Here is a 12,834-nt window from a genome sequence, read left to right as displayed (position 1 = left end):
ATAAAGAGCAACGCTACTCATTGACATATACACACTACAAAACGTAAAATAGATAGCTAGTGGGAAGCAGCCGCATAGCACAGGGAGATCAGCTCGGTGCTTTGTGACCACCTAGAGGGGTGGGATAGGGAGGGTGGGAGGGAGGGAGATGCAAGAGGGAGGAGATATGGGGATATATGTATACATATAGCTCATGCACTTTGTTGTACAGCAGAAACCAACACGACATTGTAAAGCAATTATACTCCAGTAAAGATATAGTAAAAAAAAAAGATGCCATATAAACCCAGGTTCTAACCACCTCCTCCAAGGTACCCATCACCGGGTGCTACCATATGTATGCACAATGCACACATTAATAAACTTCTGTCTGTTTTTCTCTTGTTAAAAAAAAAAGGGGGGGCTTCCCTGGTGGTGCAGTGGTTGAGAGTCCGCCTGCCGATGCAGGAGACACGGGTTCGTGCCCCGGTCCGGGAGTGTCCCATATGCCGCGGAGCGGCTGGGCCCGTGAGCCATGGCCGCTGAGCCTGCGCATCCGGAGCCTGTGCTCCGCAACGGGAGAGGCCACAACAGTGAGAGGCCCGCGTACCGCAAAAAAAAAAAAAAAAAAAAAAAAAAAAAAAAGTTTAAAAAAAAAAAAAAGCAACGCTACTTTCATAGGGGAAAATTTGGTGGTAAATAGTCCCAAGTTTTTAAAGCACATACATACCCTCTGACTGAGCAAAACTGTCCAGGTGTTTACTTATAGATCCCATAGCCCATATGTCCGATGACACTGACACAAGTATATTTATTCCAGGACAGCAAAAGATTGCAAACGCCCTCCGTGTCATCGTGGGGACTGTCTACATGCATCCTTCTAACGCAGCTGTTACAAAGAACGAAACGGCTCTATCAGTACTGAGAGGCAACCCACTCCAGAGCATATAGTTAATTGGAAAAAAGCTAGGCTGATAACAGCATGTGTTCGTTATTGTGTAGACTCTTTGGCAACAATACTTGCTTCCGGGGGTGGGGAGAGCTGTGGGTGGGATCCTGTGGGAGGGGGCCTCTTCTCACTGCAGTGTGTCTTTTTGTTACTTTGAGTTTTGTACCATGTTTAGGTACCCCCATATGAAAAAATTAATAAAATAAGATAAATAAATATTTAGTGAGGCACAGTACCAAGCTATAGCAAATACATATTTTATTTTATCTATTAATTTTTTGGGTTGTGCCACACGGCCTGTGGGGATCTTAGTTCCCCGACCAGGGATCGAACCCCAGCCCCCGCAGTGAAAGCATGGAGTCCTAACCACTGGACCGCCAGGGAATTCCCAGCAAACACATATTTTAAACCACAGCGTGTTGTATTTTGTTTTCCCCTTTTCAGACAAAGTTCTGCTCAGAAACACTAACCTCTCTCATTTTCAGGCAGTGCAACTCTCCTACCTATGTATCTTAACAGATTCTCTTGAAAAAAGTTTAGATGAAGGACCGGTTTGGTTGTTTCTTTAGAAAATGAGATTGAGGGGCTTCCCTGGTGGCACAATGGTTAAGAATCCACCTGCCAATGCAGGGGACAAGGGTTCGAGCCCTGGTCTGGGAAGATCCCACATGCCACGGAGCAACTAAGCCCGTGAACCACAACTACTGAGCCCGCGCTCTAGACCTCGCAAGCCACAACTACTGAGCCCGCGTGCCACAACTACTGAAGCCCGCATGCCTAGAGCCCGTGCTCCACAACAAGAGAAGCCACTGCAATGAGAAGCCCACGCACCACAACAGAGAGTAGCCCCCTCTCGCCACAACTAGAGAAAGCCCGTGTGCAGCAACAAAGACCCAATGCAGCCGAAAATAAATAAATAAATAATTTTAAAATGAGATTGAATGTGCCATATCTGACTTTTCTGCCCTTTTCTTGCTTCCAGTCCCATGAAGGGTCATTCAAGGAGCTACCAGCTGCTACGTGGAGCAGATTAGGTTGCAGGTGGCCTGTGAGGATGGTGGTGGGCTACTGGGAAGGTGCGGGTGGGTTGGAGGAGCCATACGTGGAAAAGCCCCTGACCCTCATCTGCCTGAGGTTGTTGGCCCTCTCATTTGCTAACTGGTGTGAGAAGAACCTTGCAGGGTCCAGAGGTGGGAACTACTGCTTGGAGCTGTGTGGGCTTGAGCTTCAGTTTCCTTCCCTATGACATAGGCATCACCTCAGGCTCAAAGGATCACAAAGGAGGGAAACCCCCGCACCTTCCAAGCAGGATACAAGCTCTGGATCCAGCCCCAGAGCATCATTCCCTTGGATCTCCTGTGAATGGTGCTCCCTGGAACCCACAACCTGGGCCTTTGGGCTTTATTCCAACTGGAGAACCCCAGGAACCACCCCTGAGTGTCTGTGGTGGACATTGGCCAGGTGGTGGCTTGGGGTGTGATCAGCGGGAACGAGTGTGTCCTAGGTCCCAGGGGAGTGGGAGGTCAGTATCCAGGAAACTGACCAAAGAGTGAGTAGGACTTTAAACAGTGTGGGGTCAAGAAGCAAAGGAGCACAAGAGCGTGAGAGGAGGGGTCCAGGGCAAGGTGCTGAGGGCCTGGTTTTGCTGGATGCTGGGTGAGGGCTGGACAGGCTGCCCCTTAAAAGTGAAGGGCCAGGCTCACAGGTGGGAATTTTGTTGGACTCCACAAAACAGAAGGAGAGATGGTCCTCAACATTCTTCCCCTAAATGCACCAACATACATGTATGTAGACTACCAGAAGGAGAGGAGAGAGAGAAAGAAGCAGGGGGAAAAAAATCATTAGAAGATATGTATGAAAGACAGACTTTTAATATTTGATGAAAATCACTAATCTACACATCCAAGAAGCTCAACAGACTCTTAGTATAAACACAAACACTTCATAGAATAAATCCTGGAAGACAAAGATAAAGAGAAAATATTGAAAGCAGCAAGAGAAAAATGACTTGTCACATATAAGGGAACCCCAATAAGATTATAGCTAACTTCTCATTAGAAACAATGAAGGCCAGAAGGCACTGGCATAACATTTCAAAGTGATGGAAGAAAAAAAAAACAGAGTCTTATATCCAGCAAAACTATCTTTGAAAAATGAAGGTGAAATAAAGACATCCTCAGTTATAAAGACAATAAAATATGTTGCTAGCTGAACTATCTCACAAAAAAATACAGGGAGAAGGGAGAAGCAGAACTATTTCATTTCACAAGCAGCATGATCTTGCATATGGAAGATCCTAAGTATCTACTAAACAAACTATTTGAACTAATATACAAGTTCAGCAGGGTTGAAGGATACAGGATCAATATAGAAAACTCAACTGTATTTCTATATACTTGCAATGAATAATCTGAAAATACATTTAAGATCTATTTAAAATAGCATCAAAAAGAATTAAATAGGAATAAATATAACAAAAGAAGCGAAAAACTTAACCTCTGAAAACTACACAACATTACTGACAGAAATTAAAGAAGACATAAATAAATGGAAAAGCATCCCATGTTCATAGATTGGAAGACTTAATATTGTTAAGATGTCATACATCCTAAATTGATCTACAAATCCAATACAATCCCTATCAAAATCCAAGCTGGTTGGATTTTGCAGAAATTGACATATTGATCCTCAGATTTATGTGGAAATAAAGGGATCCAGAATGGCCAAGACAATCTTAAAAAAAAAAAAAAAAAAAAAAAAAAAAAAAAAGAACAAAGATGGAGGACTCATACTTTCTGATTTCAAAATTTTCTAAAAAATTAGAACAACCAACAGAAGTGTGACCAAGATGGTGGAGTAAGAAGACCCTGAGCTCACCTCCTCCTGGCACATCAAAATTCAACTATTTACAGAGCAACTATCTATGAGAATGACCTGAAAACTAGTAGAAGAGATTTTCCACAACTAAACTAAAGGTATAAAGAAGGAACCATAATGAAATGAGTAGAAGGGGTGGAGATATGATATAGTCAAGACCCATATCCCTGGGTAGGTGAGCCACAAATGGGAAGATAATCACAACTGCAGAGGTTCTCCCCAAGGAGTGAGGGGTCTCCCCAAGAGCCTGGGGGTCCTTCACCAGGAAGATGAGTCCCCAGAATGTATGACTTTGAAGGCCAGCAGGGCTTGCATATAGGAGAGATGGAGGGCTGTAGGAAACAGAGACTACAATCTTAAAAGGCTCATGTAAAATCTCACATGCTCTGAGACCCAGTGCAGAGGTAGTAATTCAAAAGGAACCTGGATCAGACCCACTTGTTGATCTTGGAGACCCTCCCAGAGAGGCAGGAGGCAACTGAGACTGCCTCTGGGGCCATAAATGTTGGCAGCAGCCATCTGGGGGAGCTCATTCTACCACAAGGACATTGGTGCTGGAAAGCACTATTTTGGAGTCCTCCCTCTAGCCTATTAGTGCCAGAGGCTTACCTGCCACCAGTAGGCCAGCACCAGCCTCAGGAGTCCCCAGGTCCCACAGCCAGCCACCCTGGAACCCAGACCTGCCCACCAGCAGGCTGGCAGCCCATTCACAAGGCAGGGCCTAGCAGCCAAAAAGAACATGACCCAGCCCTGCTGACCAGTGCACTCACAGTAGTCAGCCCTGCCACAATAGAAAGACCCATGTAGCCCAGAATATATAGTTCTGGTGACAAGAGGGGAGTAGGCTGCTGGACCCCATTGAACTTCTCCTATATAAGGCCACTTCTCCAAGATCAGGAAAGGTAACCAACCTATCTAATACCTAGAAATAAACACAGAGAATTAGACAAAATGAGGAGACACAGGAATATGTTCCAAATGAAGGAGAGATAAAAGAAGAACTAAGTGAAGTGGAGATGAGAAATCTACCTGATAAAGAGTTCAAGGTAATGATCATAAAGATGGTCAACAAACTCAGGGGAAGAAAGGATGAACCCAGTGAGAAACTTAACAAAGAGTTAGAAAATATAAAGAAGAACCAAGTGGAGATGATGAATATAATAACTGAAATGAAAAATATACTAAAAAGAATCAACCAAAGATTAGTAGATTAGTAAAGGAATGGATCAGTGAACTGGAAGACAGAGTAGTGAAAATCACTCAAGCTGAACAGAAAAAAGAATTTTTAAAAAATGAGGATAGTTTAAGAGACCTCTGGGGCAACATCAACCATACTAACATTTGCATTATATGGCTCCCAGAAGGAGAAGAGGAGTGAAAGGGGCAGAGGACTTATTTGAGGAAATAATAGCTGAAAACTTCCCTAACCTGGGAAAGGAAACAAGTATCCAAGTCCAGAAATCACAGAGAGTCCCAAATAAGATGAACCCATAAAGTTTTATACCAAGATGCATTATAATTAAAATGGCAGAAATTAAAGTTAGAGAGAGAATCTTAAAAGCAGGAAGAGAAAAGCAACTAGTTACTTACAAGGGAACGCACATAAAGCTATCAATTAACTTTCAGCAGAAACACTGCAGGTCAGAAAGAAGTGGCATGATATATTCAAAATGATGTAAGGAATAAACCTACTACCAAGAACACTCTACCTAGTAAGTCCATCAGTCAGATTTGAAGGAGAGATGAAGAGTTTTACAGACAAGCAAAAGTTAAAAGATGTCAGCATGACTAAACTGGCTTTAAAAGAAACGTTAAAGGGGGCTTCCCTGGTGGCGCAGTGGTTGAGAGTCCACCTGCTGATGCAGGGGACATGGGTTCGTGCCCCGGTCTGGGAAGATCCCACATGCCGCAGAGCGGCTAGGCCTGTGAGCCATGGCCACTGAGCCTGCGCATCCGGAGCCTGTGCTCCGCAATGGGAGAGGCCACAACAGTGAGAGGCCTGCGTACCGCAAAAAAAAAGAAATGTTAAAGGAATTTCTTTAAGCAAAGAAGAAAAGACCATAAATAGAAATATGATAATTATGAAAGGAAAAAATTTCGTTGGTAAAGGCAAACATACAGTTAATGTAGTAGATCAAGCACTTATAAAGCTAGTAGGAACATTAAAAAACAAAAGTAGTAAAATCATCTATATCAACAATAAGTAGTTAAGGGATACACAAACAAAAAAATGTAAAATATTATATCTAAAACATTAAACATGAAGGAAGGAGTAAAAATTAGGGGTTGTTAAAATGCCTTCAAACTTAAGAGATAATCAACTTAATCATGTGTGTATATGAAATAATAATAGTGTTATATATGAACCTCATGGTAACCACAAACCAAAAATCTATAATAGATACATACACAAAAAAGAGAAAGTAGTCTAAATATAACACTAAAGATAGTCATCAAATCATAAGGGAAGAGAGTAAAAGAAGAAGAAAGGTACAAAAAAGAACTATCAAAACAACCAGAAAACAATTAACAAAATGGCAATTAGTACATACATATGAATAATTAGTTTAAATGTAATGGACTAAATGTTCCAGCCAAAAAACATAGAGTGGCTGAATATATTTTTAAAAAGTTTTTTAAAAGACCCATATATATGCTGCCTACGCGTGACTCGCTTCAGATATAAGGGCACACACAGACTGAAAGTGAAGGGATGGAAAAAGGTATTCCATGCAAACAGAAACAAAGAGAAAGTTGGGTAACAATACTTATATCAGATGAAATAGACTGTAAAACAAAACCTGTAAAAAGAGACAAGGACATTTCATAACGATAAAGGGATGAATCCAGTAAGAATATGTATAACAATTGTAAGTGAATAAGGGCCCAGTATATGAGCACCTAAATACATAAAGCAAATATTAACAGACATAAAGGGAAAAATTGACAGTAGCACAATAATAGTAGGGAATTTTAACACCCCACTTACAACAATGGACACATCACACAGACAGAAAGTCAATAAGGAAACACTGGCCTTAAATGATACATTAGGCCAGATGGAATTAATAGATATGAAGAGAAAATTTAATCCAACACCAGCAGAATACACATTCTTTTCAATTACACATGGAGCTTTCTTCAAGATAGATCACATACTAGGCCACAAAACAAGTCTCAATAACTTGAAGAACATTGAAATCATATCAAACATCTTTTCCTGCCACAATTATATGAGACTAGAAATCAAATACAAGAAAAAAAATTAAAAATCACAAACATGTGGAGGCTAAACAATACACTACTAAACAACCAATGGGTCACTGAAGAAATCAAAGAGGAAATCAAAAAATATCCAGAGAGAAATGAAAATAGAAACACAATGATCCAAAATCCGTGGGATACAGTAAAAGCAGATTTAAGAGGGAATTTTGTAGTAATACAAGCCTAACCTAGGAAACAAGACAAATCTCAAATAAATAATCTATCCTTATACCTAAGGAACCTAGAAAAAGTTTGCGAATATAACCCAAAAGTAGTGGAAGGAAAGAAAAAATAAAGATCAGAGCATAGGGCTTCCCTGGTGGCACAGTGGTTAAGAATCCGCCTGCCAATGCAGGGGACATTGGTTTGAGCCCTGGTCTGGAAATATCCAACACGCTGTAGAGCAACTAAGCCTGCACACCACAACTACTGAGCCTGCATGCCACAACTACTGGAGCCTGCGTGCCTAGAACCCATGCTCCACAATAAGGCAAGCCACTGCAATGAGAAGCCCATGCACCGCAACGAAGAGTAGCGCCCACTCATCACAACTAGAGAAAGCCTGTGCATGGCAGTGAAGACCCAACACAGCCAAAAATAAACAAATAAAATAAAGAAATTCATTAAAAAAAAAGATCAGAGCATAAATAAATAAAATGGAGACTGAAAAAACAATAGAAAAGATCAATGAAGCTAAGAGTTGTTTCTTTGAAAAGATAAATAAAATTGATAAACCTTTAACCAGACTCCTCAAAAAAGAAAAAAAAAAAGGGCTCAAATAAATACAATCAGAAAGGAAAATAGAGAAGTTGCAACCAGCACCACAGACATACAAAGGATCATATAAAGATTACTGTGAACAATTATGTGCCAATACAATGGACAACCTAGAAGAAATGGATAAATTCCTAGAATCTTACAATCTCCAAGACTGAATCAGGAAGAAATAGAAAATATGAATAGACTACCAGTAATTAATTTGAATCAGTAATAATAATAATATTTTAAAAACTCCTAACAAACAAAAGTCTAGGACCAGATAGCTTCACAGGTGAATTCTACCAAACATTTAAAGAAGAGTTAACACCTATCCTTCTCAAACTATTTAAAAAAATTGAAGAAGGAATGCTTCCAAACTCATTGTACAGGCCAGCATCAACTTGATATGGAAACCAGACAAAGATATCACAAAAAAATAAAATTACAAGCCAATATCAATGATGAATATAGATGAAAAAAGTCCTCAACAAATATTAGCAAACCAATTCAATCATACATTAAAGATATACACCTTGATCAAGTGGGATTTATCCCAGGGATGCAAGGATGGTTTGATATCTGGAAGTCAGTCAATGCAATACTACACATTAAAAAACTGAAGAATAAAAATCATGTGATTATCTAAATAAATGCAGAAAAAGCTTTTGACAAAATCCAACATCCATTTATTATAAAAACACTCAACAAAGTGGGTAGGGAATATACCTCAACATAGTAAAGGCCATACAAGACAAACCCACAGCCAACATCATACTCTGCAATGAAAACATCTCCTCAAAGATCAGGAACCAGGCAAGGAGCCCACCCTAACCACTTTTATTCAGCATATTATTGGAAGGCCTATCCACAGCAATCAGACAAGAAAAAGATATAAAAAGAATCCAAACTGAAAAGGAAGAAATAAAACTGTCACTGTTTGCAGAGGACAAGATACTATATATAGAAAACCCTAAGGACACCACCAAAAAATATTAGAACTAAGAAATGAATTCTGTAATGTTACAGGATACAAAATTAATATATGGAAATCTGCTGTATTTCTATACACTAAAAATGAACTATAAGAAGAGAGATTAAGAAAATAATTCTATTTATAATGGCATCAAAAAGAATAAAATACCTAGGAATAAATCTAACCAAGGAGGTAATAGACCTGTACTCAAAAGACTATAAGACATTGATGAAAAAAATTGACGATGACAAAAACAAATGGAAAGATACCGTCCTCATAGATTGGAAGTATTAATATTGTTAAACTGACCATACTCTCCAAGGCATTGTACAGATTTAATGCAATCCTTATCAAAATACTAAAGGTATTTTTCACAGGACTAGGACAAATAATTCTAAAATCTGTATGGAAACACAAAATACCCCCAAATAGCCAAAACAATTTTGAGAAAGAAGAACAAAGGTAGAGGTATCGCACATCCTGATTTCAAATTACACTACAAAGCTACAGTAATCATAACAGTAGGTATAGACACATAGATCAATAGAACAGAATAGAAAGCCCGGAAATAAATCCACACTTATAGGTCAGTTAATCTATGACAAGGGAGTCAAGAATATATAAAGGGTAAAAGAGAGACTCTTCAATAAATGGTGTTGGGAAAACTGGACAGATACTTGCAAAATAATCAAAATGAACTACTTTCTCACACCATACACAAAAATAAATAGTTGGTGGGAATGAAAAATGTGCACTTTGGAAAACAGTCTCACAGTTCCTCAACAGGTTAAATATGGAATTACCATATGATCTAGAAATTCCACTATAGGTTCATACCCAAGAGAAATAAAAACATATGTCCACACAAAAACTTGTACACAAATGTTCACAACACCATTATTTATAATTGTCATAAGTGGAAACAATACAAATGTCCATCAACTAGTGAATGGATAAATAAAATTGGTATATCCATACAATAGAATATTATTTGAGAATAAAAAAGAATGAAGTACTGATACATGCTACAACATGGACAAACCCTGAACACATTATGCTAAGTGAAAGAAGCCAGACGACATATCAAATGGTTCCATTTGGATAAGACATCCAGAAAAGGCAAATTTGTAGAGACAGGAAGTAAATAAGTGGTTGTCTTAGAGCTAGGGGGATTGGGATGAAAGGGAGAGTGACTGCTAACAGTTATTGAGTTTCCTTTTGGAGTGATGAATATGTTCTAAAATTGGTGATGGTAACTATCCTTATAAGGGATAACAGTGCATCATTTAGAAGGATAAGAAATAAATACTATGAATAACTTTTTTTAAAATAAATAACTTTAAATTTAACAACTCAGATAGAATGGACAAGCTACCAATGCTCACTAAAGAAGAAATAAATAAATTGAATAGTCCTATATCTCTTAAAGAAAATTAATTTGTAGTTAAAAATCTTTCCACATCGGGCTTCCCTGGTGGCGCAGTGGTTGAGAGTCCACCTGCTGATGCAGGGGACACAGGTTCGTGCCCCAGTCCAGGAAGATCCCACATGCCGTGGAGCGGCTAAGCCTGTGAGCCATGGCCGCTGAGCCTGCATGTCCGGAGCCTGTGCTCCACAACGGGAGAGGCCACAACAGTGAGAGGCCTGTGTACCGCAAAATAAATAAATAAATAAATAAATAATATTTCCCCATCGATTGGTTCAAGATGGTGGAGTAGAAGGACATGTGCTCACTCCCTCTTGGGAGAGCACTGCAATCACAACTAACTGCTGAACAATCATCAACAGGAAGACACTGGAATTCACCAAAAAAGATCCCCCACATCCAAGAACAAAGGAAAAGCTGCAGTGAGACAGTAGGAGGGGCACAATCACAATAAAATCAAATCCCATAACTGCTGGGTGGGTGACTCACAAACTGGAGAACACTTATACCACATAAGTCCACCCAGTGGAGTGAAGGTTCTGAGCCCCATGTCAGGCTTCTGAACCTGGGGGTCCAGCAACAGGAGGAGGAATTCCCAGAGAATCAGACTTTGAAGATTAGCGGAATTTGATTGCAGAACTTTGACAGGACTGGGGGAAACAGAGACTCCACCCTGGGGGGGAACACACAAAGTAGTGTGCACATCAGGACCCAGGGGAAGGAACAGTGACCCCATAGGAGACTGAACCAGACCTACCTGCTAGTGTTGGAGAGTCTCCTGCAGAGGCGGCAGCTTTTGCTCACTGCGGGGACAAGGACACTGGCAGCAGAAGTTCTGGGAAGTACTCCTTGGCGTAAGCCGTCCTGTCCCGGAGTCTGCCATTAGCCCCACCAAAGAGCCTGTAGGCTCCAGTGCTGGATCACCTCAGGCCAAACAACCAACAGGGAGGGAACTCAGCCCCACTCATCAGCAGACAAGCGGATTAAAGTTTTACTGAGCTCTGCCGACCAGAGCAACATGCAGCTCTACCCACCTCCAGTCCCTCTCATCAGGAAGCTTGCACAAGCCTCTTAGATAGCCTCAGCCACCAGAGGGCGAACAGCAGAAGCAAGAAGAACTACAGTCCTGCAGCCTGTGGAAGGAAAAGCACATTCACAGAAAGATAGACAAAATGAAAAGGCAGAGGGCTATGTACCAGGTGAAGGAACAAGATAAAACCCCAGAAAAACAACTAAATGAAGTGGAGATAGGCAACCTTCCAGAAAAAGAATTCAGAATAATGATAGTGAAGATGATCCAGGACCTCACCTCAGAAAAAGAATGGAGGCAAAGATTGAGAGGATGCAAGAAATATTTAACAAAGACCTAGAAGAATTAAAGAACAAACAGAGATGAACAGTACAATAACTGAAATGAAAAATACACCAGAAGGAATCAATAGCAGAATAACTGAGGTAGAAGAATGGATAAGTGACCTGGAAAACAGAATGGTGGAATTTACTGCCATGGAACAGAATAAAGAAAAAAGAATGAAAAGAAATGAAAACAGCATAAGAGACCTATGGGACAACATTGAATGCACCAACATTCACATTATAGGGGTCCCAGAAGGAGAAGAGAGAGAGAAAGGACCCGAGAAAATATTTGAAGAGATTATCATTGAAAACTTCCCTAACATGAGAAAGGAAATAGCCACCCAAGTCTAGGAAGCACGGAGAGCCCCAGGCAGGATAAACCCAAGGAGAAACACACCAAGATGCATAGTAATCAAAGTGACACAAACTAAAGACAAAGAAAAATGATTAAAAGCAACAAGGGTAAAATGACAAATGACATACAAGGGAACTCCCATAAAGTTAATAGCTGATTTCTCAGCAGAAACTCTACAAGCCGGAAGGGGGTGGAACGATATATTTAAAGTGATGAAAGGGAAGAAACTACAACCAAGATTACTCTACCCAGAAAGAATCTCATTCAGATTTGATGGAGAAATCAAAAGCTTTACAGACAACCAAAAGCTAAGAGAATTCAGCATTGCCAAACCAGCTCTACAACAAATGCTAAAGGAACTTCTCTAAGTGGAAAACACAAGAGGAGAAAAGGACCTACAAAAACAAACCCCAAACAATTAAGAAAATGGTAACAGGAACATACATATTGATAATTACCTTAAATGGATTAAATGCTCCAAACAAAAGACACAGGCTCACTGAATGGATATAAAAGCAAGACCCATGGAGAGACCTTCAAGATGGCAGAAGAGTAAGAAGTGGAGATCACCTTCTTCCCCACAAATACATCAGAAATACATCTACATGTGGAACAACTCCTACAGAACACCTACTGAACGCTGGTAGAAGACATCAGACTTCTCAGAAGGCAAGAAACTCCCCACGTGCCCGGGTAGGGCAAAAGAAAAAAGAATAAACAGAGACAAAAGAATAGGGACGGGACTGCACCAGTGGGAGGGAGCTGTGAAGGGGGAAAGGTTTCCACACACTAGGAAGCCCCTTCACTGGTGGAGATTGGGGGTGGGGGGTGGGAGGGAAGCTTCGGAGCCACAGAGGAGAGCACAGCAACAGGGGTGCGGAGGGCAAAGCAGAGAG

Source organism: Stenella coeruleoalba (genome assembly GCF_951394435.1).
Source record: "Stenella coeruleoalba genome assembly, chromosome: 1".
In the NCBI taxonomy this organism is placed as follows: domain Eukaryota; kingdom Metazoa; phylum Chordata; class Mammalia; order Artiodactyla; family Delphinidae; genus Stenella; species Stenella coeruleoalba.
Note: the sequence above shows the minus strand (reverse complement) of the source record.